Genomic DNA, 18,626 nt, shown 5'->3' with positions numbered 1-18,626 from the left:
GTGCAGTTGTAAGTTAGACATCATATTCTTAAATCCAATAGTTTTTTTTATTAAACTTTAAAAAAATTAAAAACTGTCGTGGATCAATTTCAACTTTGTAAAATTATTATTATTTTTTTATAAATACGTCATAATTTTATTTCCTTTTTTGTCATAACTATCAGTTAAAAAAACATTGTTTTTTTTTGTTTTATAAAATAAATTAATCTTGCGATTATTAAAAGATTCAAAAATGAAAATATTTTATATATTTAGCCAATGTATCATGAAAACGCCAGGCAGAATGTTGTTAAATAGGAGAAAAAGGTGTGATTTTGCTATGAAAATTTCATAATAAGGAATTCTTGTTTTAACCCAGAAAGCTAACACGCTATATAAAAACATTAAAATAAAAAAAAAACTGAATAACATTTACTTAAAAAAAATCATATGATTTTCAAGGTAAGAGAATGAAACTGGCAGTAAGCGTTATTTAAATTTGACGACTTTTTGTCAGACAAGTAATTTAAAAAAATTCAAATATTTTTGAACTGAAGTACGATTGATGTAGATAAATAAATTCAGGAGTCCAGAACTGAACTAACAATCCAATCCATCGTTAATCTAACAATTCAAGTTAATCTAACAATTCAAGTTAGAGGAGTACACAAAGTTGCAGGCTTTGTTTTTAAATTTGGATGACACAACTCGATTTATCCAGTATTTTTCTATAAATAATCAAACAAATTTAAAATCAGAAATAGATCGATAAGATTTGCACCCCCACGAGGAGCATTCACAAACTTGAATTATTGATCACAATAAGAATGAACTATTCAATAGAAACAATAATTAATCGCAACATGAGTAAATGATATTATTTTTGCATTGTTTTATTACTTTTAATATAAACATGTGTATTAGCAACCAAAAATGATTAATTTTTCATTCCACACTTTGGAATACGGGCTGAAACGACAATTGAAATTTAAAGTTTTGATAGTGGAGAACTGTCGATGAAAATTATAATATAGGGATGGTGTGGAAATAACTATAGAGTTACTAGCACTTTAAAGCACGATCAAGGGGAATACATATCGAAGAAGTGGTGAATATACCAAATTATATGAAATGCTGAGAAAGCTCATGAATAAAAAAGTGTACCAAAAAGAGTCACAAAAACAAATTATGAAGAAGGAGAAATTAAGTATAATTTTCGTGTGTTTTTATAACTGTCATTCCTTTTATGAATATGGAATCTCATTCTTAAAGTGGGTTATTTTATATTGTTGATTTTTTCGTATGCAACAAATAAATTTGAGTCGACAGTGTGTTTATTATTGCAACTTTATTAACAATTTGTAGCTTTCAGAGAAAATTATTAATTATCACTAAAAAAAAAAACGTCTCGAGAGCTGAAGAAGAAATAACAAAACAAAATGGATTTTTTAAAATAAGCATAAGCAAACTAAATACAAATCGTAAAAGCATTATCAAGGAAAAGATGGAAAATCGTTAGAGACGTAAGATACGAAGAACAAACTAGACAATTATTCATTGTTTAGTGAAAATTACAAAAGAAACTTATAAAAAAATTAGTGAAATTTACCTAAGAGACTTATAACTCTCGAACAAATCATTTACTCACTGATCAAAGTTGTTTTAATATTCTGTATTACAACAAGGGAAAATATTCATGGAACAAAATCGAATTTTATCGAGGCAGTGTCAGTAATCTGAATTAGGTTTGAAAAATCATGTTTATCAAATATTATCGGAACAAAAAAAATTAAGTAAAAACATTTTTACAAATTGTACTGGTATCGTTACCAAGTTCAATCAACAGTGGAGTTTATGGAACGGATATTTTTTTTTTCTAAAATTAGAAATATGGATAGTGAACAAGAAGATAGTAGAGTAGCGTCAACAATATTACATAAAGTTTTAAAAGGTCCATATTATCACACAAATTATCAAGGATTCAGATTTGAAACAATCATTCAAGCAGAAGACAATTATCTAAATGGAACACTTTCAAATATCTTAGATGGTGCAACGATAGGGGAAGCCTGTGTGCATAATGTATCACATTTTGCATTTTTATATTTGCTTGTTGGCAAATTAAATATTTGTGTAGAAGACATAATGCAAGACAAAGGGACGATGAATTAATGTTTGGTATTAAGAGAGGAAGAAGAATAAGAAGAAGAAGAATGAGGAATTATTCTATAAATTATATACCTTTAAGAATGGAACATCATAATTGGTAAATTTAGTAGATTCGGTATACAGAAAAAAAACAAATATCAAAATTTAAAATTAATTTTTAATGACGTCGACAACTTTTCAAAATGAAATTTGTTTTAAGATTACGACATACAAATGTTAAACAATTATTAAACTTTAAAACAAAATATTGAAAATTAATGATGGGATGAGGAGTAATTACCCGCAATGTATGAGAGTGTGATATGTGTATGGGTCGAGATAAATGTAATGCTTAATGGAATTCTCTAACAGTTGTGTCAAGTTTTCTTCTTTTAGAATTTTAGGACCAGCGGCAACCAACCTATTTTTACCTGGGAAAGGAAAGGGGAAGGTAATTTCGCAGACGAAATTTATTCACTACGCACCCTATCGATTGAAAAAAAAGATGATTCATGGAAATGAGAAATAAAAGTTTACAAAAAGACAAATTTTATCGAAGAATGAAGTTGAAGATTTTCAATTGAGTAAGTGGAGTAAGTATCTAATATTTTGAAAAACTTTTTAGCCAAGGCCAGTGAAGATTTGGGATTATTAGTGTAAAAAAATGCATCGAATCGAAAGAGTAAAACAAAAACAATGACCAGTAGATGAAGGATAAGCTTAGGGAATTATAATCATATGATATTTTTCTATACAATTTCAACTTTATACACCAATTTCAAATTGTTTAAGTGATAGTCACTTAGGAAATTATTCAAAAAAATCTGTAACACGACACTACACAAATATGTAAAATCTCACCTACACGAACACATATCATCAAACGTTAACATTCGGATACAGCGTCAGCAGCAACATAAACCAGAACATTTAGAACAGCACATTTGGCATCAACAAATTATTGGAACAGTTATGCATTCATAAATTGCAGAAAATTGAGACAGGAGATGAGTTGTATAAAAAAAATGGTGGAACATAACAATGATGGAGTGAAATATATGATACAAGGCAAAGAATGATTATGATGCTAAACTATATTACATGGAATAGTTTCTGTTTGTTCAGTCAGAAGCAGAAACTTCTCAACCGGAAAAATTATATCAGAGACTGTCAGTCTGTCAGTTAAGGCAAGAGATCCATATACAATTCTCGGATCTACTGGAAAGGAAGAAGTATGGCGAAATGATGAAATGATCTGTACACTACACTCAGATCTTATGGAATGGAATGAAAAGTTTCGATTGAAGTCCACGAAAATTTTATTGACTGCAGAAAACTAAGAAGGACTGACGCAGATCTCTATGCATTAAGAGAAAGCATCAAGGAAAGGACAAGAAGGAAAATGTATCAAATAATGTTTGGCAGAATTGATCCACTATAGTAAAATCAACAAAGTCAAATGTCTCAATCTATGTGGTTTATTGAATGTTTTCAAGTTTCAAACCAAAAGTCAAGTGGAGAACAACATCGACGAATTATCTAGCCAGCTATCTTATCAATTATATCAACGCAGAGGAGGCAACAAAACGTGAACAACAATTATATTTAGTACTCAGATATTCAAAAACATATTTTTCAAAATCAATACTTATCAAGAACCAGCGTTAGGCTTACAGTAGATGATTATCTTAGCAGACAAACATCTAGCTGGGTAGTGTAAGGGTATGTAGCGACCCTCAGTTAATCAGAATATAAATTTAGATTTTTAGTTCGATCAACAGGGAAGAATTTATAAGAAGTACATTGGTCTTTACAATCAGACGAAGTGCAACATCTTCAGATGCACTCATTAACACATGTTGACACGAGTCAAGTGTCATATTTCTAGGAGCACGTAGGTTAAGACATAAATAAACACAGTAGGAGGATGGAAGGAAAAGCACAAAGCGAAAACAGAAAGGTCATAAACTGTGCCAGGATCCCTGCTGAGAAATTTCGAGCAGAAAGATTTCAAGATCAACGCGGTGTAGTCAAAACGCACGTGGCTGAGCTACTCCCGTAGAGAAGCGTGGTAAACATATTGCGCATGCGTCTTGACTAAAAACGCTTCGGAGTATAAAAGCCTAAGTTAGATTTAGAATCAGGGTAGTTGACATTAGGAGGGAGTTGAAGTAGAGAGTTGAAGTTAGCAGTTAGCAGAAGAGAGATGCAGTTAGGAGTTGGAGTGGATTATTCGGTGTAAGTGCTACGATGCACAGATGCAATTCTACCAAAATGCCACGGGGCATATCTTAGAAGCATAGTGAAATGTTACTATAAGTTTAAGGAAAATCTTAGAATACATATTTTGGAGTTAAACTAAAAATGGTGTCGAACTGTGCTAAAGGAATGGACATGAAAGAAATCCCGCTGATATTAGAGACTAAGCTTACACACCGGCAAGGTCAAAGTAGGGTGGTCGGTGTGCCCTCTGAGGCCTGTTACTCGTGTGACCCAGCAGATGACGAGGTGTTTCCGCTGTATGGGTTTCGGCCACCAGGCGAGAAATTGCGACGGTCCCGATCGAACCAACAGTTGCAGAAGGTGTGGTAGAGAAGGCCACAAAGGCAAGAGACTGCAAAAATAAGCCGAAGTGCGTGCTCTGTAAAGAAGGAGATGGCAATAGTCACACGACGGGTGGCTTTAATTGCCCGGTCTATCAGAAGCTGGCCTCGGGCAAAAAGTAATGGAGGTGTCCCAGGTGAACCTCAATCACTGCGACACTGCACAGCAACTGCTGTGGCAGTCGACCGCGGAGACGGGTTGCGACGTGGCAATTATTGCAGAACCGTACCGAGTTCCCCACGACAATGGAAACTGGATCGCGGATACAGCAAGAATGGCGGCGATACACGTGATGGGGCGGTACCCCATACAGGAAGTGGTCTCGAGAGCATTTGAAGGATTCGTGATCGCCAAAGTAAACGGAACCTTCTTCTGTAGCTGCTATGCTCCCCCAAGATGGACCTTGGAGCAGTTTCAGCAGATGCTGGATAGTCTGACCGACGAACTGATCGGACGAAGCCCGATCGTCATCGGAGGTGACTTCAAAGCGTGGGCAGTCGAGTGGGGTAGCAGATGCACCAATGCTAGGGGGCGTAGCCTAATGGAAGCTCTGGCAAAGCTGGACGTTAGGCTGGCGAATCGAGGAACCAGCAGTACCTTCCGCAAAGACGGTCGTGAGTCCATTATCGACGTTACGTTCTGTAGCCCGCGGCTGGCGGCCGACATGAACTGGAGGGTAAGTGAAGACTACCCATAGCGATCACCAAGCGATCCGGTACAGCATCGGGAGACGAGCCCCTGTACCAGATAGGAGCAGCCGGTCCTACGGAAGGAAATGGAAGCTGCAATGCTTCGACGAGGGTCTCTTCGTGGAAGCGCTCCATTGGTGTGATGGTCCCCAAGACTTGAGTGCCGACGTGCTAACAGCACAACTAGTGACAGCATGCGACAGCATGCGACACAACCATGCCGCGGAGACTGGAGCCAAGGAACTGTCGTCGTCCAGCCTACTGGTGGAATGAAGAACTCGGTACCCTTCGGGCAAGTTGCCTCAGCGCCAGAAGACGAGTCCAGAGAGCAAGATCCGAAGCAACTAGAGAGGAGTGCAGAGAGGAGTACCGGTCTGCAAAGGCCGCGCTCAAGAAAGCGATCAAATGCAGCAAGACAAACTGCTATAACTTACGGGTTGCTCCGACTCATGAATGTCGTTGAGACCTTCTGACCACAAGTGCCTCAAGGTCGGCACGCCTCTAATCAAGTCGCGGGTAGCTTGGGGAATGCTGGGATACCAATGGAAACTCCAGTGTGTGCGGGTCAGAAACACACTTTATTTCTCCTTCTTCTACGTGCTTTATTCCTCCCACTTTCTTAATCCTACACTGACCTGACCTTTCACTTCTTCTTCTTCTCCTCTTTTCGGGGCCCCGTCTTTGACCGCAGCACTCCAGCGACGTCGGTACTTCACCTTCCGCTTCCTGCTCTCCTCTCCTTCCGCTTCAACCTCTGCTCTCACTTCTGCTACCAACTCTCTCTCTCTCGACGTACGGCTAGGCCGTTCGTCCTCGCACGGGGTGGTACTGGCGCTCCGGCGCGATCTTCGATGGACCCGTTAAGCGGCTCGTCCTGTCCTCCGCCACCGATGGTTACGGCAGTGGCCTTCGGATTACCGTCGAGGGTATCCGGACTCCCGGACTACGGCACAGGTACAAGCTGTTCGGCTTCTGCGGCGACTCGGATGTAGCGCGAGTCTCCGGATGGTGCACTTGGCCGTAATGGCTATGCCAAAGCACAAGGGGTCCTGGTGGGGAACGTTTGAGGTTAGGGATATCGTGACGGTTGGGGTTTTGGGGTTTGTAAGGGGGTCAATAGGGCACTCGAGGAAGGCTGCTGACATACTTGGTGTCCTCTTAATCCACACGGGAACAATTCGGCTTCTCCTGAAGCTCTGGGGTGGCACAACTAGCTCTTTTGTGGCACTGTAAAAGTTAACTTCACTTTCGGGCACAGCAGTGGAAAAAGCGTTCCAACTGCTCGCGATGGTGTCGTCCGGGAAATAGACCGAGTTCGTGGATCAGCTCGACGATGGCGGTCCTTGCTACCCTTCGTCTCCACCTCTTCCGTCATGCCTTCACCCCTGACCCCCATTCACCCTGTCACGACTCCTTCGCTACCCCACCCACTGTTGTCTGAGTCCTCTGGTGGTGGGTTGCGGCAGCTCGTTGGTAGCGCTGGCTGCACACTGGGACGTCGCTGGTATTGGCGCTGTGCTGGGTCCTCGTTGAAGAAAACCACCGGAAACCCAACACCTCCCAAGCTAAGGTTTTTATTAACAAACACTACTACAGACGATCTCGTAGAACTTAACGAGTGAAGTCCCTACGGTTACACTGCTTCAAGGAGTTATGCCAAGACGCTGATGCAAACCCTTGGGGGAGCGCATATCGTGTCGCGATGGCGAAGATCACAGGCCCATCGATGGTGGCTGAAACGTGTCCCGACAAGCTGAAGGTCATTGTGGAAGGGCTCTTCCCAAGACATGACCCAACGACATGGCCTCCTACACCGTACAACGACGAAGGGGGTAGCAACGCCGAAGGTCATCTGATCACCAACGAAGAACTTGTGGCAGTAGCGAAGAGATTGAAGGTGAAGAAAGCTCCCGGCCCGGATGGAATCCCGAATTTCGCCCTGAAATCGGCGGTTCAAGCATTCCCGGACAGGTTTCGAACAGTCCTGCAGAAATGCCTGGATGAAGGACACTTCCCCGACCCGTGGAAGGTTCAGAAGCTCGTGTTGCTGCCGAAGCCAGGCAAACCACCGGGGGACCCATCATCGTATAGGCCTATATGTTTGCTGGACACCCTCGGAAAGCTTCTGGAACGGATCATCCTTAACCGGCTGACCAAGTACACGGAGAGCGAGCATGGCTTAGCAGCGAGGCAGTTTGGCTTCCGTAAAGGGAGATCCACGGTGGACGCCATCCGGAAAGTGGTCGAGAAAGCCGACGAAGCGCGGAGGAAAAAACGCAGGGGGAACCGTTGCTGCGCAATAGTCACGATTGACGTCAAGAACGCGTTCAACAGTGCGAGCTGGGCGGCCATAGCAGCAGCGCTGCACAAAATGAAGGTGCCTGACTATTTGTGCATGATCTTGAAGAGCTACTTCGAGAACCGCGTGCTGGTCTACGACACTGCCGATGGACAAAAAAGGTGCAGGTGGTTATGTTCTACATGACCAATATGACAAAGAACTTTGTACAAAACTCTAAAAATTATCTATTTTTATTTGTATTTTTAATTCTTTGCCAATTTATTTAATCATTAATAATTAATTCTAATCTAATGTTTTCAATCATTGGCACCTCTGCGGAAATAAGTTACCAAAAAACGAAAATATTGCCAAAACAAGTATTGTTCGGAAAATGAATTTTTTATACCCATAATGTCCCAATTTGTATGGTTCCGTAAATGTCCTCCCGGGATAACCTTCCCCAGGGCAATGGCCACTCCGGGTGTGGCCAATCCTGTCAAAATGGCCATTTTCATTACCAGTATCAAAAACCATGAATTTTAATACCCATATTGCCTCAAGTCGTATGGTTCGATAAATGTCCCCGGTAGAACCTTCCCTCAGGGCAATGGCCACTCCGGGTGTGGCTAATCCTGCCAAAATGGCAATTTTTATTACCAGTATCAAAAACCATGAATTTTAATACCCATATTGCCCAAATTTGTATGGTTCCGTAAATGTCCTCCTGGTAGAACCTTCCGCAGGGCAATGGCCACTCCGGGTGTGGCCAATCCTGCCAAAATGGCAATTTTTATTACCAGTATCAAAAACCATGAATTTTGATACCCATATTGCCCAAATTTGTATGGTTCCGTAAATGTCCTCCCGGTAGAACCTTCCGCAGGGCAATGGCCACTCCGGATGTGGCCAATCCTGCCAAAATGGCCATTTTCATTACCAGTATCAAAAACCATGAATTTTGATACCCATATTGCCTCAAGTCGTATGGTTCGATAAATGTCCCCGGTAGAACCTTCCCTCAGGGCAATGGCCACTCCGGGTGTGGCCAATCCTGCCAAAATGGCAATTTTTATTACCAGTATCAAAAACCATGAATTTTAATACCCATATTGCCCAAATTTGTATGGTTCCGTAAATGTCCTCCCGGTAGAACCTTCCGCAGGGCAATGGCCACTCCGGGTGTGGCCAATCCTGCCAAAATGGGCATTTTCATTACCAGTATCAAAAACCATGAATTTTGATACCCATATTGCCTCAAGTCGTATGGTTCGATAAATGTCCCCGGTAGAACCTTCCCTCAGGGCAATGGCCACTCCGGGTGTGGCCAATCCTGTATCAAAAACCATGAATTTTGATACCCATATTGCCTCAAGTCGTATGGTTCGATAAATGTCCCCGGTAGAACCTTCCCTCAGGGCAATGGCCACTCCGGGTGTGGCCAATCCTGCCAAAATGGCAATTTTTATTACCAGTATCAAAAACCATGAATTTTAATACCCATATTGCCCAAATTTGTATGGTTCCGTAAATGTCCTCCCGGTAGAACCTTCCGCAGGGCAATGGCCACTCCGGGTGTGGCCAATCCTGCCAAAATGGCAATTTTTATTACCAGTATCAAAAACCATGAATTTTGATACCCATATTGCCCAAATTTGTATGGTTCCGTAAATGTCCTCCCGGTAGAACCTTCCCTCAGGGCAATGGCCACTCCAGGTGTGGCCAATCCTGCCAAAATGGCCATTTTCATCACCAGTATCAAAAACCATGAATTTTGATACCCATATTGCCCAAATTTGTATGGATCCGTAAATGTCCTCCCGGTAGAACCTTCCGCAGGGCAATGGCCACTCCGGATGTGGCCAATCCTGCCAAAATGGCCATTTTCATTACCAGTATCAAAAACCATGAATTTTGATACCCATATTGCCTCAAGTCGTATGGTTCGATAAATGTCCCCGGTAGAACCTTCCAACAGGGCAATGGCCACTCCGGGTGTGGCCAATCCTGCCAAAATGGCAATTTTTAATACCAGTATCAAAAACCATGAATTTTAATACCCATATTGCCCAAATTTGTATGGATCCGTAAATGTCCTCCCGGTAGAACCTACCGCAGGGCAATGGCCACTCCGGGTGTGGCCAATCCTGCCAAAATGGCCATTTTCATTACCAGTATCAAAAACCATGAATTTTGATACCCATATTGCCTCAAGTCGTATGGTTCGATAAATGTCCCCGGTAGAACCTTCCCTCAGGGCAATGGCCACTCCGGGTGTGGCCAATCCTGCCAAAATGGCAATTTTTATTACCAGTATCAAAAACCATGAATTTTAATACCCATATTGCCCAAATTTGTATGGTTCCGTAAATGTCCTCCCGGTAGAACCTTCCGCAGGGCAATGGCCACTCCGGGTGTGGCCAATCCTGCCAAAATTGGCATTTCCAAATTTTCATTACCAGTATCAAAAACCATGAATTTTGATACCCATATTGCCCAAATTTGTATGGTTCCGTAAATGTCCTCCCGGTAGAACCTTCCCTCATGGCAATGGCCACTCCAGGTGTGGCCAATCCTGCCAAAATAGCCATTTTCATCACCAGTATCAAAAACCATGAATTTTGATACCCATATTGCCCAAATTTGTATGGATCCGTAAATGTCCTCCCGGTAGAATCTTCCGCAGGGCAATGGCCACTCCGGATGTGGCCAATCCTGCCAAAATGGCCATTTTCATTACCAGTATCAAAAACCATGAATTTTGATACCCATATTGCCTCAAGTCGTATGGTTCGATAAATGTCCCCGGTAGAACCTTCCCTCAGGGCAATGGCCACTCCGGGTGTGGCCAATATCCTACCAGTTTGGTCCCAACTCCATTGCCCCAATTCATTCTGGTTTGCGGGTAGCCGTCCTAACAATCTTCATTAGAACAGAATTCCTCCCAAGTTTGTGCACAACCTGTGTCTTTCAATGTGTGCATGTGTGTGTGTTTGTGTGTGAGCAATAAAATTACCACCGTCGATCCGTCTCTGACGGATTTTCAGTCAAAACTAAATTGTTCAGAGGCTATCTGTTAGCTTAAATAGTTCGCATGAAATATGGCAACAGTGGTGCAACATTCTCGCGTGACAGTTCCATGAAAGCAGGAGACGAGGCAAAATTTGCGCCATGTTGCCGCATTTCATGCGAACTATATAAGCTAACAGATAGCCTCTGAACAATTTAGTTTTGACTGAAAATCCGTCAGAGACGGATCGACGGTGGTAATTTTATTGCTCACACACAAACACACACACATGCACACATTGAAAGACACAGGTTGTGCACAAACTTGGGAGGAATTCTGTTCTAATGAAGATTGTTAGGACGGCTACCCGCAAACCAGAATGATTTGGGGCAATGGAGTTGGGACCAAACTGGTAGGATATTGGCCACACCCGGAGTGGCCATTGCCCTGAGGGAAGGTTCTACCGGGGACATTTATCGAACCATACGACTTGGGGCAATATGGGTATCAAAATTCATGGTTTTTGATACTGGTAATGAAAATGGCCATTTTGGCAGGATTGGCCACACCCGGAGTGGCCATTGCCCTGCGGAAGGTTCTACCGGGAGGACATTTACGGAACCATACAAATTTGGGCAATATGGGTATCAAAATTCATGGTTTTTGATACTGGTAATAAAAATTGCCATTTTGGCAGGATTGGCCACACCCGGAGTGGCCATTGCCCTGAGGGAAGGTTCTACCGGGGACATTTATCGAACCATACGACTTGGGGCAATATGGGTATCAAAATTCATGGTTTTTGATACTGGTAATGAAAATAACCTTTTAACAGGATTCCCAAAAAAGTGTCCACGTGGTTTATGGATGGTCCCTATCTGTAGTTTTGTTGATGCTGAATCTTAATCCTTGGCAGACAAATTTTCTCGGGAACCAGTTTGGGACATTTGCTTGTTATATATCAATTGACCGGAAAATCAGTAAGTAAAGAAACAATTGATTTTATGGGTGATTTCCAAGGTGATTTCTAATATATCATTTCACAGCTCCCTAGATTTCGCTCTCAGAACGTACTTGGTCCACCACGACTCGCAAGCGTGTAAAACTGAATTGAAATATGTGTAATATTGTATCTCAGTGTAGACAATACGTCATTATCCAAGCGCTTAAAAAGGCTTAGTTATTTACAATTCCACACTTCTTCGCCAACAACCACAACTGAAAAGGATATAAAAATTTGCCTGCTGTGTCTCGTTCATCAAATTGATTAATCTGTTCCGGATTACGCAAACCAGGAGTTGATTCGGGCCACATGCCTGTTAGTGGTCCATCTGATGGCTGATCCAGTTCTTCAAACATTTAGTCCGGAAAATGTTCCAACGCAGTCTACGAAAGCCGAGTTGGACAAGGACGCAAACACGTTGCTCCCGTAGTGTGCTGTAGGGACGTCGAGCACTCTCCGGCCAATTTCCAAGCGTCGTTCTGGTTCCGGAATCCGTTATCCCAGCAAACGGAGGTGAGAAACAAACTGGCAGCAACGGATGGCAAGCGATCATCGATGGCCGTTTCCGTCGCACCCACTCCGGGGGCAACGGGCGCATGTTCGACATCCAGCAGTGCTCAAACACCATTATCGAGCGGGCCTGACCTCTCCGGAACCCGGCCGCCGTGTGCGGAGCGTGATCCAGCCGCTCGGGGATTCTGGAGAAAGCTTCTTTTATTAAATGGATGTTCCGGCCGAGGAAACGAAAGGCGACGATTATAGGCGGTTATTAGTGAGGAAGGTTGGTTGAAGGTGTTGTTCAAAAACAATCGTTTTTAACTAAGATTTTTTAACATTTTTCTAGCTTCCTACAAACCGAGGAATAAGCATTTGTCTTTGGTGAGGTCACCGGATTAACACTTCTTCAATCGAAATGGCCAGATTCACCGCCTGCGGTAGAAACAGTTGAAGTTCCACATTTTCCGCAGGTCAAGAATCCTACCCCGAGCGGTCCCAACAAATAGAATTCAACCTCGCTACCCGTCAGCGACGAAAACAAGATGCACTACATGGATGTTTGGCTTGGCGAGCATGGCAACGACTTGGCCAAAACAACTGAAGATGAAGAGGACGCCGACCGGGTGTTAAACATATTAGGGGGTTAGCCGGAGAGAACGAGCCAACACGAATGCAACTCGATTTCGCTGCCCTCGAGCTGAAACCTGAGCCACCACTGGGAGATTCGCCAATGTCGCTAGTCGTGTAAACGGTTAACACCGACAATCCCCCTAGTCTCCGTTACCGGAAGTAGAATTCAGCAACGATACATCCATCTCTCTGCCACTGGAGATTCGTGGCCTGATGTACTGCCTGGAATTGATGCAGATACCGGTGGAGAATTCGTTTTCTGAACGTCCCAGGAGTGCACCAATACGCCGATCAGGATTGACGATTGCGCGGTATGGACGGTGGAAAATGAGCATCGAAAGCAGTGGCCCTGAAAAGGCAGCCCAACTTGCAGGTCGTGTCCCACTTCATGCAAACTTTCGGCAACATTGTCCAACTCGCGCCCCTTATTTCCGTGGTTCCCCAGCTACGAAGTGATCGGCCAATACTTTGGTCATTGAAGGATGAACTGTGTGAGCTGGGCCATTAAGTCAGCTTTAATTTAGCGAGCGTTCAATCTCTTGTAATAAAATGAAATGAAATAGCAACTTAACTTAGTTTAATGTTATAATTAAAATGTTATGAATTTGATGCCATTTGCAAAATGTCATGTCCAGTATCAAAAACCATGAATTTTGATACCCATATTGCCTCAAGTCAAATGGTTCGATAAAGGAGAACCTTCCCCAGGGCAATGGCCACTCCGGGTGTGGCCAATATCCTACCAGTTTGGTCCCAACTCCATTGCCCCAAATCACTCTGGTTTTCGAGTGACCGTTCTAACAATTTTTGTTAGAACAGAATTCCTCCCAAGTTGGTGCACAAACTGTGGCTTTCCATGTGTGCAAATTGCCACCGTCGATCCGTCTCTGACGGATTTTCAGTCAAAACTAAAATGGTTCAGAGGCTATCTGTTAGCTTATATAGTTTGCATGAAATGCGGCAACATGGCGCAAATTTTGCCTCGTCTCCTGCTTTCTTGGAACTGTCACGCGAGAATGTTGTACCACTGTTGCCACATTTCATGCGAACTATATAATCTAACAGATATCCTCTGAACAATTTTAGTTTTGAATGAAAATCCGTCAGAGACGGATCGACGGTGGTAATTTTATTGCTCACACACAAACACACACACATGCACACATTGAAAGACACAGGTTGTGCACCAACTTGGGAGGAATTCTGTTCTAATGGAGATTGTTGAGACGGCTACCCGAAAACCAGAATGATTTGGGGCAATGGAGTTGGGGCCAAACTGGTAGGGTATTGGCCACACCCGAAGTGGCCAGTACCCTGAGGGAAGATTCTGCCGGGGACATATATCGAACCATACAAATTAAGGCAATATGGGTATCAAAATTCATGGTTTTTGATACTGGTAATGAAAATGGCCATTTTGGCAGGATTGGCCACACCCGGAGTAGCCATGGCCCTGAGGGAAGGTTCTACCGGGAGGACCCCAAGCAGCATCGCGCAACATGTTGAAAACGTCTAAGTCCAAATTAAGTTACAACAAGGGAGCAACAATGTTGCAATTCGCAAAAATGTTACATCGAAACATAGTTCTTCATCCAATAGTTTCCATTATATGCTGTGGCAACAATTTGATTTTATGTATTGATGCAACGTTTCGGTGACATTATTGTACCAATGTAGAAACAAACCAAAAACATACTTCATGTTGAGGAGCAAATGTTGCAAATTAGTTGCAGCAAAGTTTCCTTGATAAAACTAGTTGTGAACATCGTTTGCCATAGGCCATGGCAAAACACATCTTTAGTGAAAAAAACAATTTTATGCAGTTTGTCGTTTTGTTGCAACCATCAAAACACAAAAATGAAGTCCACATTGTGCAAGCGCTTAAATAAATGGAATAAGCTACCAAAAAATCTGTCCAAACGGACTTACAGTCAGAAGTATTGGGGCATTAAGATGAACTTCTAACTAATTTTTTCCACACTGTAATTAGACACATCAGCAATTAACGAATTCACTATTAATTCTGCTGATTATGACGAGGAGGATTTCGCGGATGAGTCAAAACAAGTCTGTGTGATTATCAGGACGACCTCCGCAACACACACACGGCAAGCGTACTAAGGTGTTACGAGCCGCCAACCCGGAGCCACTAAGCTTCTCGCCGGTGGGCAGTCTTGCCCATCGGATTTCCCGTCGAGGCTCTTTCACGGTTCCGGCCGTGGCCCCAGTTCGTGACCACCCAAATCAACACCCTCCGTGGGGTACGGGACAGCCGAAACCAGCCTAGGGCTGACGGTATCCACTCCGCGACGTTTCGCACCCCTTTATTTTTTGCAAGGGGGAGGAGAACCACCCACCAAGAAACATCCGCTATCCACAAATTATGATTCTTAAAACACACCTTCTAAACACAATTCATTCCACGGATTCGTTAAAATAAACATCATTTATGATCTCACCGCTGAAATAAAATGAGAACTTTTATTTCGTTTGACAGTTCAATAGACAAATTAATGTTTGCAAATTTTATATTACCATTATGTTACCACAACGTTACACAAATTGGGGTGTTGGATATTTAGCTTCAACATCTTTGCTACATATCTGAAACGTTGTTGCAACAGAAGTGATGGTTGGCAATTTGCTTAAAAAGAAGTAAACAGGGACGTACCAAGGGTGAATAATTTAGAAATCTTATCACATTTATCCATTTTAAAAGTTTTTTTTCTTCATTCCGAATAAGGTTTTCCACTGTTAAATCGAAAGGGATTACGAAATAGAAGTCTATGGGAAAACAGATTTATTTAATTTCTGAAATGTACCTGGGGGATAGCGGGTAATTTGCACCCACTAAGGGAAAACTTTGATTGATTGATGTTTGCAAACCGCATTTCGATGCGGTTTCAGCATGTTTTGACAAAAAAAAAAAGAGCGAGTCCACGAACAGGGCTTACCCCTTTGTATGGGACGTCGTTTGGACCTCACCAATCTGCACTCTAGGTCAACGGGAAGTGGGGCAAATCTGAACACAAAGTTTGAAGGTTAAAAAACGTCAAAAATCGTAAAAAGGCTGTAACTTAGGCAAAATTCAATTTGACCGATTCTTCGGCTCCTTTTAAAAAAAATCCCAAGTTTTTTTCAGCGTTTTGGCTATAGTGGCAAAATAAAAGAAGAAACCCCCCAATGTTATTACATATTTGGAAAGATAATTGATTTCCTACAAAGAAATATCATGCAGAATGAACAATATAGTACCTGTACTTTCCCTGAAATAAAAATGTAGCATGACGGGACAACATCATAAAACTGGACTTTTAAAAGGCACACTACAAAAATCGCTACAGTTTCGCCAGTTTGATTTTTAAAAACTTTTGCTCTTCTACATATTATCACAAATTAAAAAACGAATCTTTTGCTCCTTGAACTGATAGAATTGGTTGAAATTTGAGTTTTTGCCAGCCATTTCTTTCCGTGACGGGACAACGAAAGGAGCAAATTTATGAAAAAAAGGTGCAGGTGGTTATGTTCTACATGACCAATATGACAAAGAACTTTGTACAAAACTCCTTAAAAATATTCTATTTTATTTTATATTTTTAAAACATTGCCTATGTATTTAATCCTAAATAATTTATTCCTATAAAATGTTTTCAATCTTTGGCACCTCTGTGGAAATAAATTGCCAAAACAAGTATGGTTCGGAAAATGTCCAATCAAAATGGTATTTAATCCTAAATAATTTATTCCTATAAAAAGTTTTCAATCTTTGGCACCTCTGTGGAAATAAATTGCCAAAACAAGTATGGTTCGGAAAATGTCCAATCAAAATGGTAATTTTCATGTCCAGTATCAAAAACCATGAATTTTGGTACCCATATTGCCCCAAGTCGAATAGTTCGATTAATGTCCCCCCGGTAGAACCTTCCCGAGGGCAATTGCCACTCCGGGTGTGGCCAATCCGGTCAAAATGGCCATTTTCATTATCAGTTTCAAAAACCATGAATTTTGATACCTATATTGCCCCAAGTCGTATGGTTCGATTAATGTCCCCACGGTAGAACCTTCCCGAGGCCACTGGCCACTCCGGGTGTGGCCAATCCAGTCAAAATGCCCATTTTCATTATCAGTTTCAAAAACCATGAATTTTGATACCCATATTGCCCAAGTCGTATGGTTCGATTAATGTCCCCCGGTAGAACCTTCCCGAGGGCACTGGCCACTCCGGGTGTGGCCACTCCGGGTATGGCCAGGCCGGTCAAAATGGCCATTTTCATTATCAGTTTCAAAAACCATGAATTTTGATACCCATATTGCCCCAAGTCGTATGGTTCGATTAATCTCCCCCCCGGTAGAACCTTCCCTAGGGCACTGGCCACTCCGGGTGTGGCCAATCCGGTCAAAATGGCCATTTTCATTATCAGTTTAAAAAACCATGAATTTTGATACCCATATTGCCCCAAGTCGTATGGTTCGATTAATGTCCCCCCGGTAGAACCTTCCCGAGGGCACTGGCCACTCCGGGTGTGGCCAATCCTGTCAAAATGGCCATTTTCATTATCAGTTTCAAAAACCATGAATTTTGATACCCATATTGCCCCAAGTCGTATGGTTCGATTAATGTCCCCCGGTAGAACCTTCCCGAGGGCACTGGCCACTCCGGGTGTGGCCAATCCAGTCAAAATGGTCATTTTCATTATCAGTTTCAAAAACCATGAATTTTGATACCCATATTGCCCCAAGTCGTATGGTTCGATTAATGTCCCCCCGGTAGAACCTTCCCGAGGGCACTGGCCACTCCGGGTGTGGCCAATATCCTATAAATGTGGTCCCAAGCCCATTGCCCCAAATCATTCCGGTCCGGTGAATGTCCTTACAATCTTCATAAGAACAGAATTCCTCCCAATTTAGTGCACAAACTGTGTCTTTCAATGTGTGCGTGTGTGTGTGTGAGCAATAAAATTACCACCGTGGATCCGCTTTAGTCGAAACCTCGTAAGGCACTGAATTTTTCTGAGGCTATCTGTTAGCTTAAATAGTTCGCATGAAATGTGGCAACAGTGGTGCAACATTCTCGCGTGACAGTTCCACGAAAACAGGAGAGGATGCAAAATTTGCACCATGTTGCCACATTTCATGCGAACTATTTAAGCTAACAGATAGCCTAAGAAAAATTCAGTGCCTTACGAGGTTTCGACAAAAGCGGATCCACGGTGGTAATTTTATTGCTCACACACACACACGCACACATTGAAAGACACAGTTTGTGCACTAAATTGGGAGGAATTCTGTTCTTATGAAGATTGTAAGGACGTTCACCGGACCGGAATGATTTGGGGCAATGGGCTTGGGACCACATTTATAGGATATTGGCCACACCCGGAGTGGCAAGTGCCCTCGGGAAGGTTCTACCGGGGGGACATTAATCGAACCATACGACTTGGGGCAATATGGGTATCAAAATTCATGGTTTTTGAAACTGATAATGAAAATGGCCATTTTGACTGGATTGGCAACACCCGGAGTGGCCAGTGCCCTCGGGAAGGTTCTACCGGGGGGACATTAATCGAATCATACGACTTGGGGCAATATGGGTAACAAAATTTATGGTTTTTGAAACTGATAATGAAAATGGGCATTTTGACTGGATTGGCCACACCCGGAGTGGCCAGTGCCCTCGGGAAGGTTCTACCGGGGGGACATTAATCGAACCATACGACTTGGGGCAATATGGGTATCAAAATTCATGGTTTTTGAAACTGATAATGAAAATGGGCATTTTGACTGGAT

At 42.5% G+C, this 18,626-nt stretch overlaps 1 long non-coding RNA gene across 1 annotated transcript; it reads right to left on the bottom strand.

Moving 5' to 3' along the window:
• Positions 1 to 10,869: 10,869 nt before the first annotated feature.
• LOC128092401 (uncharacterized) lies at positions 10,870 to 17,327 on the bottom strand. Its single transcript, XR_008211730.1, has 2 exons — positions 16,613 to 17,327; positions 10,870 to 16,503 (listed from the first exon to the last, which is right to left on the bottom strand). It is a non-coding gene; the product is annotated as an uncharacterized LOC128092401 (long non-coding RNA).
• Positions 17,328 to 18,626: the final 1,299 nt, after the last annotated feature.

This window comes from Culex pipiens, chromosome 1 (assembly GCF_016801865.2).
Source record: "Culex pipiens pallens isolate TS chromosome 1, TS_CPP_V2, whole genome shotgun sequence".
Classification (NCBI taxonomy): domain Eukaryota; kingdom Metazoa; phylum Arthropoda; class Insecta; order Diptera; family Culicidae; genus Culex; species Culex pipiens.
This window is presented reverse-complemented; position numbering and strand designations above follow the sequence as displayed.